We start from the raw sequence: 16,498 nt of genomic DNA, 5'->3' as shown, positions 1-16,498 counted from the left end.
TGGGGCCTAGTGGGGCACCAAGTTGACTGCGTAGATTACGAACCGCATTATTATTGTATTAAGAACTGCCTGATTCTTGCATTGCGAACCGCATCATTATTGCATTATGAACTGCCTGATTCTTGCATTACTAAGCGCATTATTATTGCATTACGAACTGCCTGATACTTGCATTACGAATCGCATTATTCTTGCATTACGAACTGCCTAATTCTTGCATTAAGGACTGTCTTATTACCACATCACAAACTGCATTACGAACTGCATAACATTGCATTAGGACTGCATTAGAGATTGTGAATTGCTCATTAATACCGCAAGGACCTACAAGTGCACTCCTGGCCTAATAATCGGCTAAGTGAAATATTACGAATACACATATGTTGGATTTCTGTCGTTTTCTCAGCGTATTCCTTTTTAATAAAGATACCGCTATTTTTATGAAACCAGTGTGGTGTCCATTTGTCTTGGAGATAAGCCTAGCTGCTCGTGCCAAGCTACCAGGGGGTGAGCAGGGGTCATCTAAGGGTGGGTCCCTCCTTACCCTGACTAGAAGCAAGGGTCTCTATTTGCACTAAGGTACCTACCTCAGCCAACTAGAGTCTCCCAGTTCTAACAGTCAATGACCCCTAGGCTACAGTCCTGCCTTTGTAACGCCACACATTTCTGTCTTTGCTGGGGCAGTCTCCCTGCACAGGGAAAAAAACACATACTTTGAGACTACAGTTTTGTTGTGACCATAGCGTCTCAGCCATCTGGATGTAGAAAACCCACATTTTTTTTGCGTGGTTACACAGTTGCTGGGCTTCAGAAAACACCACAAGAATCCTGCAGCTGAAGGCTGAGCGTCTATGTCACCTGGGACTCCCATTCTTCGTGTCCGCTCCTGGCTACTACTTCTTGCTCCTCACACTCCAAAATGGCAACCACCAGCTTGAGGGTTTGCAGCTGCCTTTTAAAGTTACTCAGCAGTTAGTCCACAGGTTTTTCCTCTTCTTCTCTTTTCTATCATGGCCGTATTTTTTTTGGTTTCTTCCTGATACGCCCAATCCATTATGTTTCCTGTCATGTGATGTTTAATGTCATTTTTCTTTCCTATTATGTGAGGGCTTAAGTCTGGTTTGAGGGTGTGTTGCAACAAAGCTGTGTTTCCTCATCTGTTTCCGCTCCACTTGCTGATCCTGACTCTTTACTCTAGGAGAATTCCACTGCTGTCTTTAATCCTTTGAATTCTTTATCAGCAAGGAGATTTTTTTTACACCCTTGGCTTTTTCCACCTGAAAAGGTGGCACCTTCTCAAAGGCACTTGCCTTCCACATATACCAATGTGCGGTGACATCATGGCTTCCAGAAACAGTTTCCCTTACCTCCGACTATGGAATTGTATTTATATGTTTTATATAGTGCTAGCTAGACCCGTGAGTATCAGAGTGCTTTACATACAAGAAAGAAAAATAGCTAGTGTAGCATGACATAAGGATTCATAAACTGATAAGCATAACATTTTAAGACAGCATAAACTAAAGGGGTGAATGATGTGATAGATAGTTGAGACAATCACATTACCACTTATCATTGACGGTGGAGCCATGACGCGAGTGGGCTATTGAAGCCTAGTCCAGTTGGCTTGAGCCATAAAAGATTGTAGAAAAGCATTGAACCCTGCACAAGCTTATAATAACAGCCATGCAGTGTTTGAGATTGAAGCACAGGCCACAAGCAGAATAAACTCATGTAAACCTAGTAATGTTCTTCACTATATTATTAAGTGTGGTGAAAAGGAGTTATTCATATTTGAAAAAAGATCCTGGGCTCAGGATAGATGCTGAGCATAAATCAGTGAAAACATATAATGCCCAAAGGCGCCTCACAACACACTGCAGGGGGCCAGTCTTAGTAAGAGGCTCGATTTCCACACCCAATTCTGGGCCTCTCTCTTACAGCACCTTAAAATGAACAAAAGGAAGCAATCGATAGGACTCAAATCTGTAATCTATTTCGGGATATCTTGCAACCCATTACACAATAATACAACACCACAGCAAAACAGGTTCTAGAACGAGCTTATATTTATTATTTTATTTCCACTTCGAGGATGAAATGGATTGGCCTTGTGCAACAAGCGTTCTGGTAAACCTAAAGGTGAATATTAGTTATAATAATTACCTACATGATAGCTATAGTTTTTTTTAGTTCAACTACTATACCTAGCCCCTTGCACCTTCTGACCCAGAAATATGTCACAAATAGATTGCAACCACTCACTAAATGTGAATTGTGGTATCTTCTTTCATTGCCTCAGTGGAAAAACTATTTAAAACTTTTTGTCTTTCCATTAATGATAGTTCTCTGTTAAAACAACGCACACTCAGTACTTTAATGGAAGAAGAATGCAACAGCTCACCGTCGATCCGCTGGTCATCCACTGTGAGGTTTAAAACACAGAGGGGTCACTTCACAAAGGCATTTATGAGTACATGAGGTAGTATTCCAGTAGTACTTACTCCAGAAGTACCCTTTTACGTACTCTTACCTGCCCTTCATGTGTTGGTGCCAAGACATATGCACTAGGAATATTCATATACAATTAATACGCATATAATGCCTTATGCCCTATTTTCGGTGTTGCTAATGGAGTTGCACGTTTTAGAGCAGATTCATAAATACGTGTAAGAGCATTTAAAAGACAAACCTGCAGTACTATTTCCCGTACTCATAAATGCTTTTGTAAATCAACCTCAGAGATGCTTAGGCAAGGTTTGGGGTTTGGCTCAAGAAGTGCCACCGAGGAGGGGAATCCGGTTGACCACTACTCTTCTTAGTTTTAATTCAGATAGTGGTATGTCCTGAGCACAGAACGAATAACCCTGGATGCTACTTGCTGTTGTGTGGAGTTGATATACAGAACCAATCGCTAGGGTAAGAGGATGACCTTTGGAGTTATGAATCAGGGCCCAAATTACAAATGTGACAGGTTATCAGCATGTGTGTGTGTGGGAGGGGGGGTGTTACAGTATGTAACAGAGGAGTTCCAACTGCAACGAGTAGCAAGCCTGTTCCAGGTGTACCTGCACAAACAATGAAGGTTTTGGAAAGGAACAAACCTTCCACTCCTTCATGAGATGTAGGTCACACAAGTGCACCTTAAATAAACGTGGACAGAGCTTTTGTTGTCTAGATCTGCAAACTGGATAGTGTATAACTTTTTCCATACAAGGCATTGAGCCTCAAAAGAGCATCACTGGGCCCATGAGCTTGTGCAGTTAGCAAGCCTCCTTTGATACTCCACAGCATGCACTTTTGATTAATCTTCAAATATCTACTATATAATATCTTTACATTTCTTTAAGTGTCATTTATTGCAGGAAGATTATAACTTTCATTTTACTACAGTCTATCTTTCTGATGGTTAATAAAGTATTTAAGTGCTACATTACGAAGTGAGATATTGGCTATTCATTTCACATGACTGAGCTTCGAATGTATTTTAAGCCTGACCTAGAGAAAACTTATTTTGTGCCACAGACGTCTTCAACATAATAAAAATGCAATACATAAGGGGGCTTTGGATCGGCCTATTTTTGGATCAGCCCAAACATAGCCATTTGATGTTTGGATTGTGCAAAGGTAATATGAGTGTCTGCATCCTGCTGCATTGCAGTTGAGTACTCATGGGAAGCAAAGGTATCTGTCTCCAGCAACCCACACCAGCCCCAAAGGTAGTTTCTGTCTGTGAAAAGTACAATGATAATATAGATAGAGACACCATCTTGCCTTCACACATGCAAAGGAGTCTGTCTCCAGGCCTGAGCCATTCTTCGGTCCAGGCACAAGGAGTGCAAGTAGAATGGCGTCTGGGCAGCACTCTAGTAAAAAGAGCCACCATGTCTACACTCAAACACCTCGCTGACAACAAACGCTCATAATAAATGCTCCATTCCACACACAGGAAACAAAAGAAAAGAAAAAGAGAACTCCCAATGACCTCTTGAAACTGAGTCCCTCCGTACCACTATCTGACACCTTAGGCAAAGCAAAGTACTATACCAACACCATCAATCAATCAATCAATCAATCAATGACACTTATAGAGCGCGCTACATACCCGTAGGGTCTCAAGGCGCTTAGGGGAGGGGGGGGGGTGCCGCTACTGCTCGAACAGCCAGGTCTTCAGCTTCTTCCTGAAGGAGAGGTGGTCTTGGGTCAGGCGCAGGTCGGTCGGGAGGGAGTTCCAGGTCTTGGCGGCCAGGTAGGAGAAGGACCTTCCTCCTGTAGTTGCTCTTCGGATGCGGGGGACGGCGGCGAGGGCGTGGTTGGCTGAACGGAGGTGGCGTTTGGGAGCGTAGAAGTTGATCCGGCTGTTGAGGTAGCTCGGGCCTTGGTCGTGTAGGGCTTTGTGTGCGTGGGCGAGGAGGCGGAAGGTGATTCTTTTGTTGACGGGGAGCCAGTGAAGGTCTCTCAGATGTCCGGAGATGTGGCTGTGTCGTGGGATGTCGAGGATGAGTCTGGCTGAGGCGTTCTGGATCCGCTGGAGTCTCTTCTGGAGCTTGGCGGTGGTACCGGCGTAGAGGGCGTTGCCGTAGTCCAGTCGGCTAGTGACGAGGGCCTGGGTGACGGTCTTCCTGGTCTCGGTGGGGATCCACCAGAAGATCTTCCGTAGCATGCGTAGGATGTTGAAGCACGCCGAGGAGACGTTGTTGACTTGCCTGGTCATGGAGAGGGAGGAGTCCAGGATGAAGCCCAGGTTGCGTGCATGGTCTGTCGGTTTGGGTGCGGTGCCCAGGGCGGGAGGCCACCAGGAGTCGTCCCAGGCGGAGGGTGAAGAGCCCAGGATGAGGACCTCCGTCTTGTCCGAGTTCAGTTTCAGGCGGCTGGTCGTCATCCACTCGGCTACTTCTTTCATCCCTTCGTGTAGGTTGGCTCTGGCGGTGGCGGGGTCGTTGGTCAGGGAGAGGATCAGCTGGGTGTCGTCGGCGTAGGAGATTATGCTGAGGTTGTGTTGGCGTGCGATGGCCGCGAGGGGGCTCATGTAGACGTTGAAGAGGGTGGGGCTCAGAGAGGATCCTTGAGGGACGCCGCAGATGACTTCGGAGGCCTCTGACTTGTACGGTGGTAGGCGGACTCTCTGTGTTCTTCCGTCGAGGAAGGAGATGATCCATTCCAGCGCCTTGTCCTGGATTCCGACGTTGCTGAGGCGCTGTACTAGGGTGCGGTGGCAGACAGTGTCGAATGCCGCGGAGAGGTCTAGGAGGATGAGGGCCGCTGTTTCTCCGTTGTCCATCAGGGCTCGGATGTCATCGGTGGCGGCGATGAGGGCGGTCTCGGTGCTGTGATTGGCTCGGAAGCCGGACTGTGAGGGGTCGAGGGATCCATTCGTCTCGAGGAAGGCGGCCAGCTGCTTGTTGACGGTCTGCTCGATGACTTTGGCTGGAAACGGGAGGAGCGAGATGGGGCGGTAGTTCTTGAGTTCGGTGGGGTCCGCTGTTGGTTTCTTGAGTAGAGCGCTGAGTTCGGCGTGCTTCCAGCTCTCAGAGAAGGTGGCGGTGTCGAAGGATGTGTTGATGATGTCTCGCAGGTGGAGTGCGATGACAGCGTCGGCCTTGTTGAAGACGTGGTGAGGGCAGGGGTCGGTCGGTGATCCGGAGTGGATGGAGTTCATCGTGCGGATGGTGTCTTCGGTGCTGATCGGGGTCCAGGCGTGGAGGGTGGTGGTGGGGGGAGGTTGTTCGGTCATGGTGTGCGTTGGTTGTTTGTTGAAGCTGTTGTGTATGTCCGCGATCTTGTTGTGGAAGTAAGAAGCGGGGGAGTCGCAGAGGTCTTGCGATGGGGTGATGTCGTTGGTTCCTGCGCTGGGGTTGGATAGCTCTTTCACGATGTTGAAGAGTTCCTTGCTGTTGTGCGCGTTGTTGTCCAGCCGGTCCTTGAATGCAGTTTTCTTGGCGGCGCGGATCAGCTGGTGGTGTTTCCGAGTGGCCAGTTTGAGGGTGGTCCTGTTGTCCGGTGTAGGTTCCCTTCTCCAGACTTTCTCGAGGGCTCGGCAGTTCTTCTTGGAGCTCTTGAGTTCGTCGGTGAACCATGGGGCTTTCTTGCTGCCGGGTCTGCTGGGCGGGGTCCTCAGCGGGGCGAGCTCGTCCGCGCAGATGCTGATCCACTTCGTGAGGTTGTCGGCGGCCTGGCTGGGGTTCGCTGAGCTGGCAGGAGGGTGCTGGCTCAGGGAGGTGGCGAGCTGGTCTGCTGTGATCTTGTTCCAGCTTCTGCGGGCGGTCTGTTGCTGGTGGTGGTGGGTTGTCGTTCTCTTGAAGGTGAAGTGGACGCAGCTGTGGTCCGTCCAGTGGAGTTCTGTGGCGTGGCTGAAGGTGACGTCTTTGCTGGATGAGAAGACGCGTCGAGTGTGTGTCCGGCGAGGTGGGTGGGGGTGGACACCAGCTGCTTGAGTCCAAGATTGGCGAGGTTGTCGAGCAGGGTGCTGGTGTTGCGGTCGTTGTTGTTCTCCAGATGGAAGTTGAGGTCCCCCAGGAGGATGTAGTCAGCGGAGGGGAGGGCATGCGGGCTGACGAAGTCGGCGATGTCCTCGCTGAATTGTGTGCGTGGTCCCGTAGGTCTGTAGATCAGGGTGCCTCTAAGGGTGGTGTTCGGGTTGGTGTGGATCTGGAAATGCAGGTGTTCGGCGCTGGTCAGGGTGTTGTCGGTGCTGGTCGTGAGACGGATGGTGTTCCTGTGGATGATGGCGATGCCTCCTCCCATCTGGTTGGCGTTGCGGTCCCTCCGGACGATCTTGTAGCCCTCTGGGATGGCGATGGCGATGTCGGGGGCTGAAGAGGCGTTCATCCAGGTCTCCGTGAGGAAGGCAACGTCAGGGGCTGTGGCGTCTAGGAGGCTCCAGAGTTCGATGGCGTGTCTGTGGACGGAGCGGGTGTTGAGCAGGATGCACTTGAGGTGGGTGCTGCTGGTGTTCGACTTGGCGGGTGCTGGTGCGAGGCAGGTCCGGATGCAGGTGAACTTGCAGGCGTGGCAGCTGAAAGGTCCGTGGGTGCGTCGTGGGGTGGCTTGGTGGCATTCTGGGAGTCGGCCGGTGTTGAGTGCGATGAGGGTGGCGGCGGAGTACGTCAGGCGGGTCGGTCGGGGTCCTCGTGGGCCAGGGGTCCTGGCGCTGGTCGCGATCCGGTCGCGGACGGGCGCAGACGGGCTTACCTTTGGCGCGCCTTCGGCGCACAATCGGCGCACCCGCTGTGCGTCAACGCTGCGCGTTCGCACGGTCGCCATATAAGGCGAAGTGCGCGGGTGGGAGGAGCAGCTGGGAGGCGGGAGCGGGGAGGGAACAGAAGAAAAAAAGGGGCGGGGTCTGCGGTGGTGGCGGGAAGCGGGGAGCGGGGAGGGAAGACGGGGGGTGGCGAGGAGGGCGGGAAACAGAAGGAGGACGCTAACACGGGCTAAAACTATTACCAAAACAAGCACAAATGTAGAACAAAACAAGCTAACACGGGCAAAACACTATGAAAAAAAAACAAGCACAAATGTAGAACAAAACAAGCTAACACGGGCAAAACACTATGAAAAAACAAGCACAAATGTAGAACAAAACAAGGTAAACCAAACGGCAGCAGGGTCAGCCGGCAGCGAGGCAGGCAGCGAGGCAGAGAGCGAGGAAAGGGGGCACACGCAGCAGCTGGTGGCCGTGCGGCGCGGGGGTGTCCCACAAGTGGGTCACACTTACCTGTGTCGCACGGTCGCCATATAAGGCCAAGTGCGCGGGTGGGCGGAGCAGCTGGGAGGCGGGAGCGGGGAGGGAACAGAAGAAAAAAAGGGGCGGGGTCTGCGGTGGTGGCGGGAAGCGGGGAGCGGGGAGGGAAGATGGGGGTGGCGAGGAGGGCGGGAAACAGAAGGAGGACGCTAACACGGGCAAAAACTATTACCAAAACAAGCACAAATGTAGAACAAAACAAGCTAACACGGGCAAAACACTATGAAAAAAAACCAAGCACAAATGTAGAACAAAACAAGCTAACACGGGCAAAACACTATGAAAAAACAAGCACAAATGTAGAACAAAACAAGGTAAACCAAACGGCAGCAGGGTCAGCCGGCAGCGAGGCAGGCAGCGAGGCAGAGAGCGAGGAAAGGGGGCACACGCAGCAGCTGGTGGCCGTGCGGCGCGGGGGTGTCCCATCAATCAAGCACTGAATCAATCCCTTGCCATCTACCTAGTCCCAGTGCTTAATTTGTAAAAGAATAAATGCTGAGGCCCGAAGATTTGTTCAGAAGCCAGCAACAGGTGCTATTGAAGGTTAGGGGTGCTGAACATCAAGGCTGGATAGTCTTGACTGGACATCATGCAACTTCAATCCACCCCAAGCCACTCTTGCCTCTTTATCGTAACCTTACAGGTTCTTTCACATCCCTGCTTTTTAGGTCTCGCCTGTCGATGCGCATGCGCATCGAGCTTGCGAGCCTATTGCGGCTTAAACAACTTTTAACTAAGAAGCAAGGAATCGTGGCGATTCCTTGCAGTGGCCGTGACTTTTAAGCTCAATGCGCATGTGCATTGAGCTTAAAAGCGCGTGCACAGCCGCAATCGCCATCTGTTCCTCTCTCCCGCATTCCTCCGACACCTTTTGAAGTGAAGCTTAGCTTCACTTCAAAGGCCCGGCTTCTTCACACCCACATGCCGCTCTCCCCGCTCTGCCCCCTCCCCTGCCCGCCGTGTGCATTTCTCCTCCCCCCTCCCCTTCTCTGCCTTGCCTTCCCTCCGTCTTGAATGAAACTAACACCATACATTCCTGGCATCCACTGTCTGGGCACCAACCGAGCATGTGGAGCGAGGGCTCGCCATCTAAAACTCAATTTATGTGCTTATTATTTTCGCAGCTGCCTCCACAATTCTTTATAATTATTAGCATCTTTCCGCGTGCAAATGTTGCCAGGGAGATTTTCCCTTCGTATTTGTTGAAAAGAAAAAATGTTTTTCGAGTGAAAATGATTTCCAAAATGCTACATTTCCTACCGCTCGGCCCCCTCCCATGCCCGCCGTGTCGCATTTCTCCTCCCCCCTCCCCTTCTCTGCCTTGCCTTCCCTCCGTCTTGAATGAAACTAGCACTCTCGCCCGGAGGCAGGCTCGGCAGCCATACATTCCTGACATCCACTGTCTGGGCACCAACCGAGCATGTGGAACGAGGGCTCGCCATCTACAATGCAATTTATGTGCTTATTAATTTCCCAGCTGCCTCCACAATTCTTTATAATTATTAGCATCTTTCCGCGTGCAAATGTTGCCAGGGAGATTTTCCTTTCGTATTTGTTGAAAAAAAAAAATTTTTTCGAGTGAATTTTTTTCCAAAATGCTAGATTTCACCGCTCGGTTGCTGAAACCCCAATAAACGAAACCCTTTTTTTTTTTTTAGAATAGTGACCACTGCAGGCAAATAAACTGTGCACTACAAAGATGCAGAAGCACTGCACGTTTAAACGAAAAGTACCAGTCATTTTCTGTTTTGTGATGCGCTGTAAAATACACCGGTTTCCAAACAGAGGTGAGGCGGTGGCTAGGGCACGAGTTGACATTCCTGAGTGTCGTTTTTACAGCATTGATTTACATAGACCTCGGATGACAGAAGATTAGACCACTCACATGCAGAGTGAGGGGAATCGATTTTGAACGTTTGATCTATTCATGTCCCCCTCGTTTATTATCCATCAAGGTGCATAAATAATTCGAAGAGGAGGACGCCAACAAACATAAATTCATTTACTAATGGACAGTGCACACAGCTCTTAACATGTCAGCATTTTATCCCGTAACAGGGGGTAATTAAAGTACACTAACATCCTTGGATACGTAATGATCATGAAGAGCAAGATTAACAACATTCCCGCCTAACTGAAATATAGCGCTTCACAGAATTCTGCTGGTCTTCTAGGCCTTCTCCTCCCGATCGTCCGCTTGTGGACTTCTTTATGGGAAGAAAGTGTATTCAATTTGCATGACTTCAAAAGGGGAAGAAGACTCTCTCGAGATGGTAGCGTCTCTAGTCCAGCCGGACTAGACAATTCCTCGAGACGCGACAGCGTCAGCAGGGCTCGGTCAGGAGGAGTTCAGGAGGAGCCGCGACCACGTCAGCAGGGCTCAGCGTTTCGGTAGTCACTTCAAGCTTCACGTTTCGGGCCACTCACACACGTAACGCCACTCACACACGCAACGCCACTCACACACGCAACGCCACTCACACACGCAACGCCACTCACACACGCAACGCCACACACACACGCAACGCCACACACACATGCAACGCCACACACACATGCAACGCCACACACACATGCAACGCCACACACACATGCAACGCCACTCACACATGCAACGCCACTCACACATGCAACGCCACTCACACATGCAACGCCACTCACACATGCAACGGCACTCACACATGCAACGGCACTCACACATGCAACGGCACTCAACCACGCAACGCCACTCAACAACGCAACGCCAATCAACCACGCAACGCCACTCAACAACGCAACGCCACTCAACAACGCAACGCCACTCAACCACGCAACGCCACTCACACACACAACGCCACTCAACAACGCAACGCCACTCAACCACGCAACACCACTCAACCACGCAACGCCACTCAACAACGCAACGGCACTCAACCACGCAACGCCACTCAACAACGCAACGCCACTCAACCACGCAACACTACTCAACCACGCAACGCCACTCAACAACGCAACAGCACTCAACCACGCAACGCCACTCAACAACGCAACGCCACTCAACAAAGCAACGCCACTCAACCACGCAACGCCACTCAACAACGCAACGCCACTCACCCACGCAACGCCACTCACCCACGCAACGCCACTCACCCACGCAACGCCACTCACCCACGCAACGCCACTCACCCACGCAACGCCACTCACCCACGCAACGCCACTCAGCCACGCAACGCCACTCAGCCACGCAACGCCACTCAGCCACGCAACGCCACTCAGCCACGCAACGCCACTCAGCCACGCAACGTCACTCAGCCACGCAACGCCACTCACACACGCAACGCCACTCACACACGCAACGCCACTCACACACACAACGCCACTCACACACGCAACGCCACTCACCCACGCAACGCCACTCATCCACGCAACGCCACTCATCCACGCAACGCCACTCATCCACGCAACGCCACTCATCCATTTGCAAAACGAAAAATGTAAAACTCTTCTATTGCGAGACCTATTGCATTTTCAATGCTTGTTAGGTCGAGCGACCTATCTCAATGCGCATGCACATTTAGCGGGAGCGAGATATATAGGGGCTTAAATAAGCTTTACCTAGACTGGCGATTGACTGGCGATTTGATGCTGTGCCCGTGCGCTTTTAGGTCAATGCGCAAGCGCATTGACCTAAAATGCGCGTGCACATCATCAAATCGCCAGTCAATCACCATCAGCACTCCTTTGAAGTGAAGCTTAGCTTCACTTCAAAGGCCCCTGCTGCTTCACACCCTCATGCCGCTCTCCCCGCTCCGCCCCCTCCCGCCGTGTCTCATTTCTACTCCCCCCCCCTTCCCCACAGCAATGCCCTCCGTCTTGTTTCATCTGCCAGCACTGGATCACTCTGCCCCTCACCGCTGGTTCGCACCCCTCTTGCTCCTCAGCCCTCGCTACCGATCCCCCCCTCCCCGGACGCACTCTCCATTCTCTGCCCACAACCAGCTGTAACGTTGAACCCGACTCCGCCGTCAATCTTGCTCCCGCCGATCTCTCACCCTCCCCGGCACCGACTTCAATCTCCCTTTCCCCTTCACCACTGACCCCCTCCCCACCCCCCTTGAGCAAGGGTTCAGACTGTAGCCTTTCCTTTCTCCGGTAATGGTATTTTCTCCTCTCAATTTTTTTGCACTTACTTTGATTTTTTTTCTCTCGCCCTGTTCTTCGATTACCTCCCCCATCCTCCAGCACCGCCCCCTCCCACGCCCGTCATCCAAGAGTAGCTTGCTGTTTTTCTCTCTTCCACATCTCCAACACCTCTATTCCCCCTCCTGCCACTCTCTCCAGCAACGCACTCTCCATTCTCTGCCCACAACCAGCTGTAACGTTGAACCCGACTCCGCCGTCGATCTTGCTCCCGCCCATCTCTCACCCTCCCCGGCACCGACTTCAATCTCCCTTTCACCACTGACCCCCTCCCCACCCCCCTTGAGCACGGGTTCAGACTGTAGGCTTTCCTTTCTCCGGTAATGGTATTTTCTCCTCTCAATTTTTTGCACTTACTTTGATTTTTTTTCTCTCGCCCTGTTCTTCGATTACCTCCCCCCATCCTCCAGCACCGCCCCCCTCCCACGCCCGTCATCCAGGAGTAGCTTGCTGTTTTTTCTCTCTTCCACATCTCCAACACCTCTATTCCCCCTCCTGCCACTCTCTCCAGCTGTAGCTCGCGCTCCTTCACCCACCCTTTCCCCTCTGTCACCACATCTCCAGCCCCCCTCACCCCGACCAGCACCTTGAGCACTGAGTCTCTCTCCAGCACGTATACTCTGCGCACCCTGCACTGCTCTAGCTTACCCTTTCTTCTCTTTTGAACAAATTGGCCACATGCTGCCCCCCATCTCCCCTCAATCACTGTCAGTGGTTTTCATCCAGATCCCGGTACTGAACGATGTCATTGATGACCCGCAGGGTGGGGAGGAGACTGACAAAATGCTGCAACTCCGGGCTGAATTATCCGACAGTGCTATTATGTGGCTTTGAAAAGCAAATTATATGGTACGTTGTGAATGAAACAAATTATGCGCCACTTTTTCGCATTATTGTGTAGTTATTTTGAGACTTTTATACATTGATGCAAAATAGACCTCAATGATCCACCGCCACATCCACCGCCACATCCACCGCCACATCCACCGCCACACCCACCACCACACCCACCACCACTACATCCACCACCCCATCCACTTCCACCACCGCATCCACCATCACCACATCCACCGCATCCACCATCACCACATCCACCGCATCCACCACCACATCCACCACCACATCCACCGCATCCACCACCACATCCACCTCCACCATCCCCTCCACATCCACCACCACATCCACTGCAACATCCACCACCACATCCACCACCACAACCGCATCCACCACCACCACATCCACCGCATCCACCACCACATCCACCACATCGTGTGGCGCCGCGGCCAGGGCGACTAACGCTGGAATCTGGGGACCAAGGTTCGATCCCCGGCTCCGGCGGCAGGTTAGCCCAGCACCATGTGACTCTGGGCAATAGCTCGCTTAATCTTCCCGACGGCCCCCAGCGCCTAGAGACCCTTACGGGTGATTGTGCGCTTTACAAATGTGGACTTTACTTTACTTTTACATCCACCACCACCGCATCCACCACCGCATCCACCACCGCATCCACCACCGCATCCACCACCGCATCCACCACCACATCCACCACCACATCCACCACACTCATCCACCACCTCATCCACCACACCCACCACCTCATCCACCACACCCACCACCATCACTACCATCACCACATCCACCACCACATCCACCACCACATTCACCACATCCACCACCTCCACCACATCCACCACCACTTTCACCACATCCACCACCTCCACCACATCCACCACCACCACCACCACCACATCCACCCCCACATCCACCACCACCACCACCACCACATCCACCACCACCATATCCCCCAGATCCACCACCACCACATCTATATGTGTGTGTGTGTGGCTCTGTGTGTGTGTGTAGGTGCAAATGCAATGTTCTTGGATTTTCGTCACCATAAAATACACTGAACATAATCTTCACAAAATGTATTTACAAACGTTTAAGCTATGGCCTTTATAAATTACATTTTTTTCTATTTAAGTATTAATTATTTACAAAATTAAAAGCCATTGTTATTTGTAATATCAATACATGTAAGTCACGTAAATACAACACACATTGCATTACAAATGCTATAGGTGTCACATTTGCGAAAGTTAAAACTATTGACATTGTAACTGACAAAGCTATTAAATTTGCTATTTTCAAAACCAACACATAAATAAAAAAAAGTGTCATTTACAATACCAATCGCTCAAACTTTCCTAATGCGAGACCTATTGCATTTCCAATGCTTGTTCCCTTTGTCTCTAATACCAAGTCTGTTTCACCTCTTACACCTACCTCTTCTCGTAGAATTGCACACTGGCCATTAATCAATACGCTATGTCTCGAGGATCTCACCAATATACTCAAATCCCTCAAATGCACTTTCCATTAATATGATGTCTTATCATTGTCGTTCATCAAAACTCTCTCTAAGGAAGCTCTCTCATCCCTACTCACCATTGTCCCTGCTCACGGTATCTCAAGAAAGGGCATATCATTCCACTCCTAAAGAAACCTACACTAGACCCTAATGACCTCACCAACTACCAGCCCATCACTCACCTACTCTTCATCGAGAAGATCGTTGACAAATCAAGCTTCAGTAGTGTACACATTGTAGATGACGCACACATGATCACAACCATGCCTCCCGAATTTGCTGGTCCTCTCAGCTGTCCAACCCTCAACCGCATCCTCAAGTCTCAAATGGAATTCACTGACAATGTCCTTTACTGGTTCTCCTCCTACCTTTCCAATTGACATCAGTTTGTTAGCATGGTCTTCTCAAGGTCCTCAAAGATTTCTATCACGTGCGTAGTCTCCCAGAGTTTCATACCAGCACCAAGAGTCAGCAATATGACAATACACAACGCTACTTAAAAGTCTAATCTGTTCTAGACATCCAACACCTCAAAATCTGCCTGCACCTGATCCAGCACTGGAAGTCCAGAGCTGATCTGAAGCTCAACCCAACCAAGTCAGTATTCCTGTTATTTATCAAAAACAACAAGCAAGAAATAGTACATACCTTGCTCAATGAAATGAACCAATCTCACCCCCAAGTAACTCATTGCCAAAAAAAACAAAGACAGTCTGGTATCAGCTCTCTCTTTTAAAGAAAGTAAAGCAGTATTTCCAGAAAGTGGCTTCAGTACTGATGTTCAAGCCCTTGTACTGTAACATTTGGATGATGGTAATGCCTTTCTGCATGGCTTCCCGGACTCCACACTGATACCCTTTAAGGGATCCTACACACTGCAGCAGGTCTCATCCAGAGCTGGAAGAAATATGATCTCATCTCGCCCATCCTGATGGAACTCTATTGGCTTCTCTTGCTGGCTCGCACCTTCTTCAAAACCAGGTGCATCATTACAAAGTCAATATATACATGCATGCCAACCAGCATCTCTGCCCGACCAATGCAGGGACAGCACACTCCATCTTGTATTGTTTCTATTTCTTGAACACAGTAGTAAGTATACAAACAAACACACTTATTGCTGCCCTCGGGAGCGTGGATGGCACAGATTTCTACAACCCAAATCACCACACTAACTGCCCATCAGAACACCTTTATAGGAATCACATAGTTTGGCATTCAGTAAATATCCATGTGATATGTGATTTAACTGGTTTCATGAATATAGTTGCAAATTCGACGGGCTCCACCCATGACAGTTTCCTCTTCAGGTCTGCAGTTGCCCTTCAGTTAGAAGCTGGATTGGATGGTGATATGCAGCCTCTTGGTGGGTATAGGCACATTAAGACGGTATTGTAAATTGAATAGTTTTGCATCATACACATATTAATTAATTTTAGATGTAAAAATATACACTATTATGACAATATGACACTTGTTGTCAGTGGGCTACTATGATGTACTATTTTAAAACTATAAGTGATGGATTGTGCCCTACGATCCAATCTCTTGACACTATTTCGTCATCCCAGCACACATGCATGACATCATTACAATAAGGAACATACTGCCACATGTGTTGTCATACAGAGTGTACCTTTGGTATGCTGACATCACGGCTGTGATGCCTGGATAACACAGGAGGTGCTTTGAAGTATTAGAAACACTGCATAAGATCATTGTGGTATGTTTTGTACTGCACAACATTGCTAGCACAGAGGCTTACATCTTGGCAAAACTTCAGAACTGTGACTACAGATAACACCCCCACCAGCTGAGTCAAGTGCGCCAAGGATCTATGGTGCATGCGTCAGAAATCATGTTTTAACACATTCTTTCAGTGCCCCTGGCATGCTTAATAATTTATTATGAATATGACCGTGTATGGGACAATGATGATAATTGTTGCGTCCACACAGAAAGAACACCTTGAAACACATTTTCAGTTTCCCCACACTTTGCTTAACCCCTTCGCTGCTAGGCCTTTTCCCCTCCTGTGCTGAGGCTTTTTTTGGCGTTTTGGAGTAGTGCGCGCTTAGGCCCTTGTAACTTTTTGACTACATAAGGTATCCACGCCAAATTTGCGTCCTTTTCTTCCAACATCATGTGGATTCTAAAGGCGCCCAGGGTTTGTGGATTCCCTTGGAGGGGGCCCAGAAATTAACCAA

Source organism: Lissotriton helveticus, chromosome 1_1 (assembly GCF_964261635.1).
Source record: "Lissotriton helveticus chromosome 1_1, aLisHel1.1, whole genome shotgun sequence".
NCBI lineage: Eukaryota > Metazoa > Chordata > Amphibia > Caudata > Salamandridae > Lissotriton > Lissotriton helveticus.
This window is presented reverse-complemented; position numbering follows the sequence as displayed.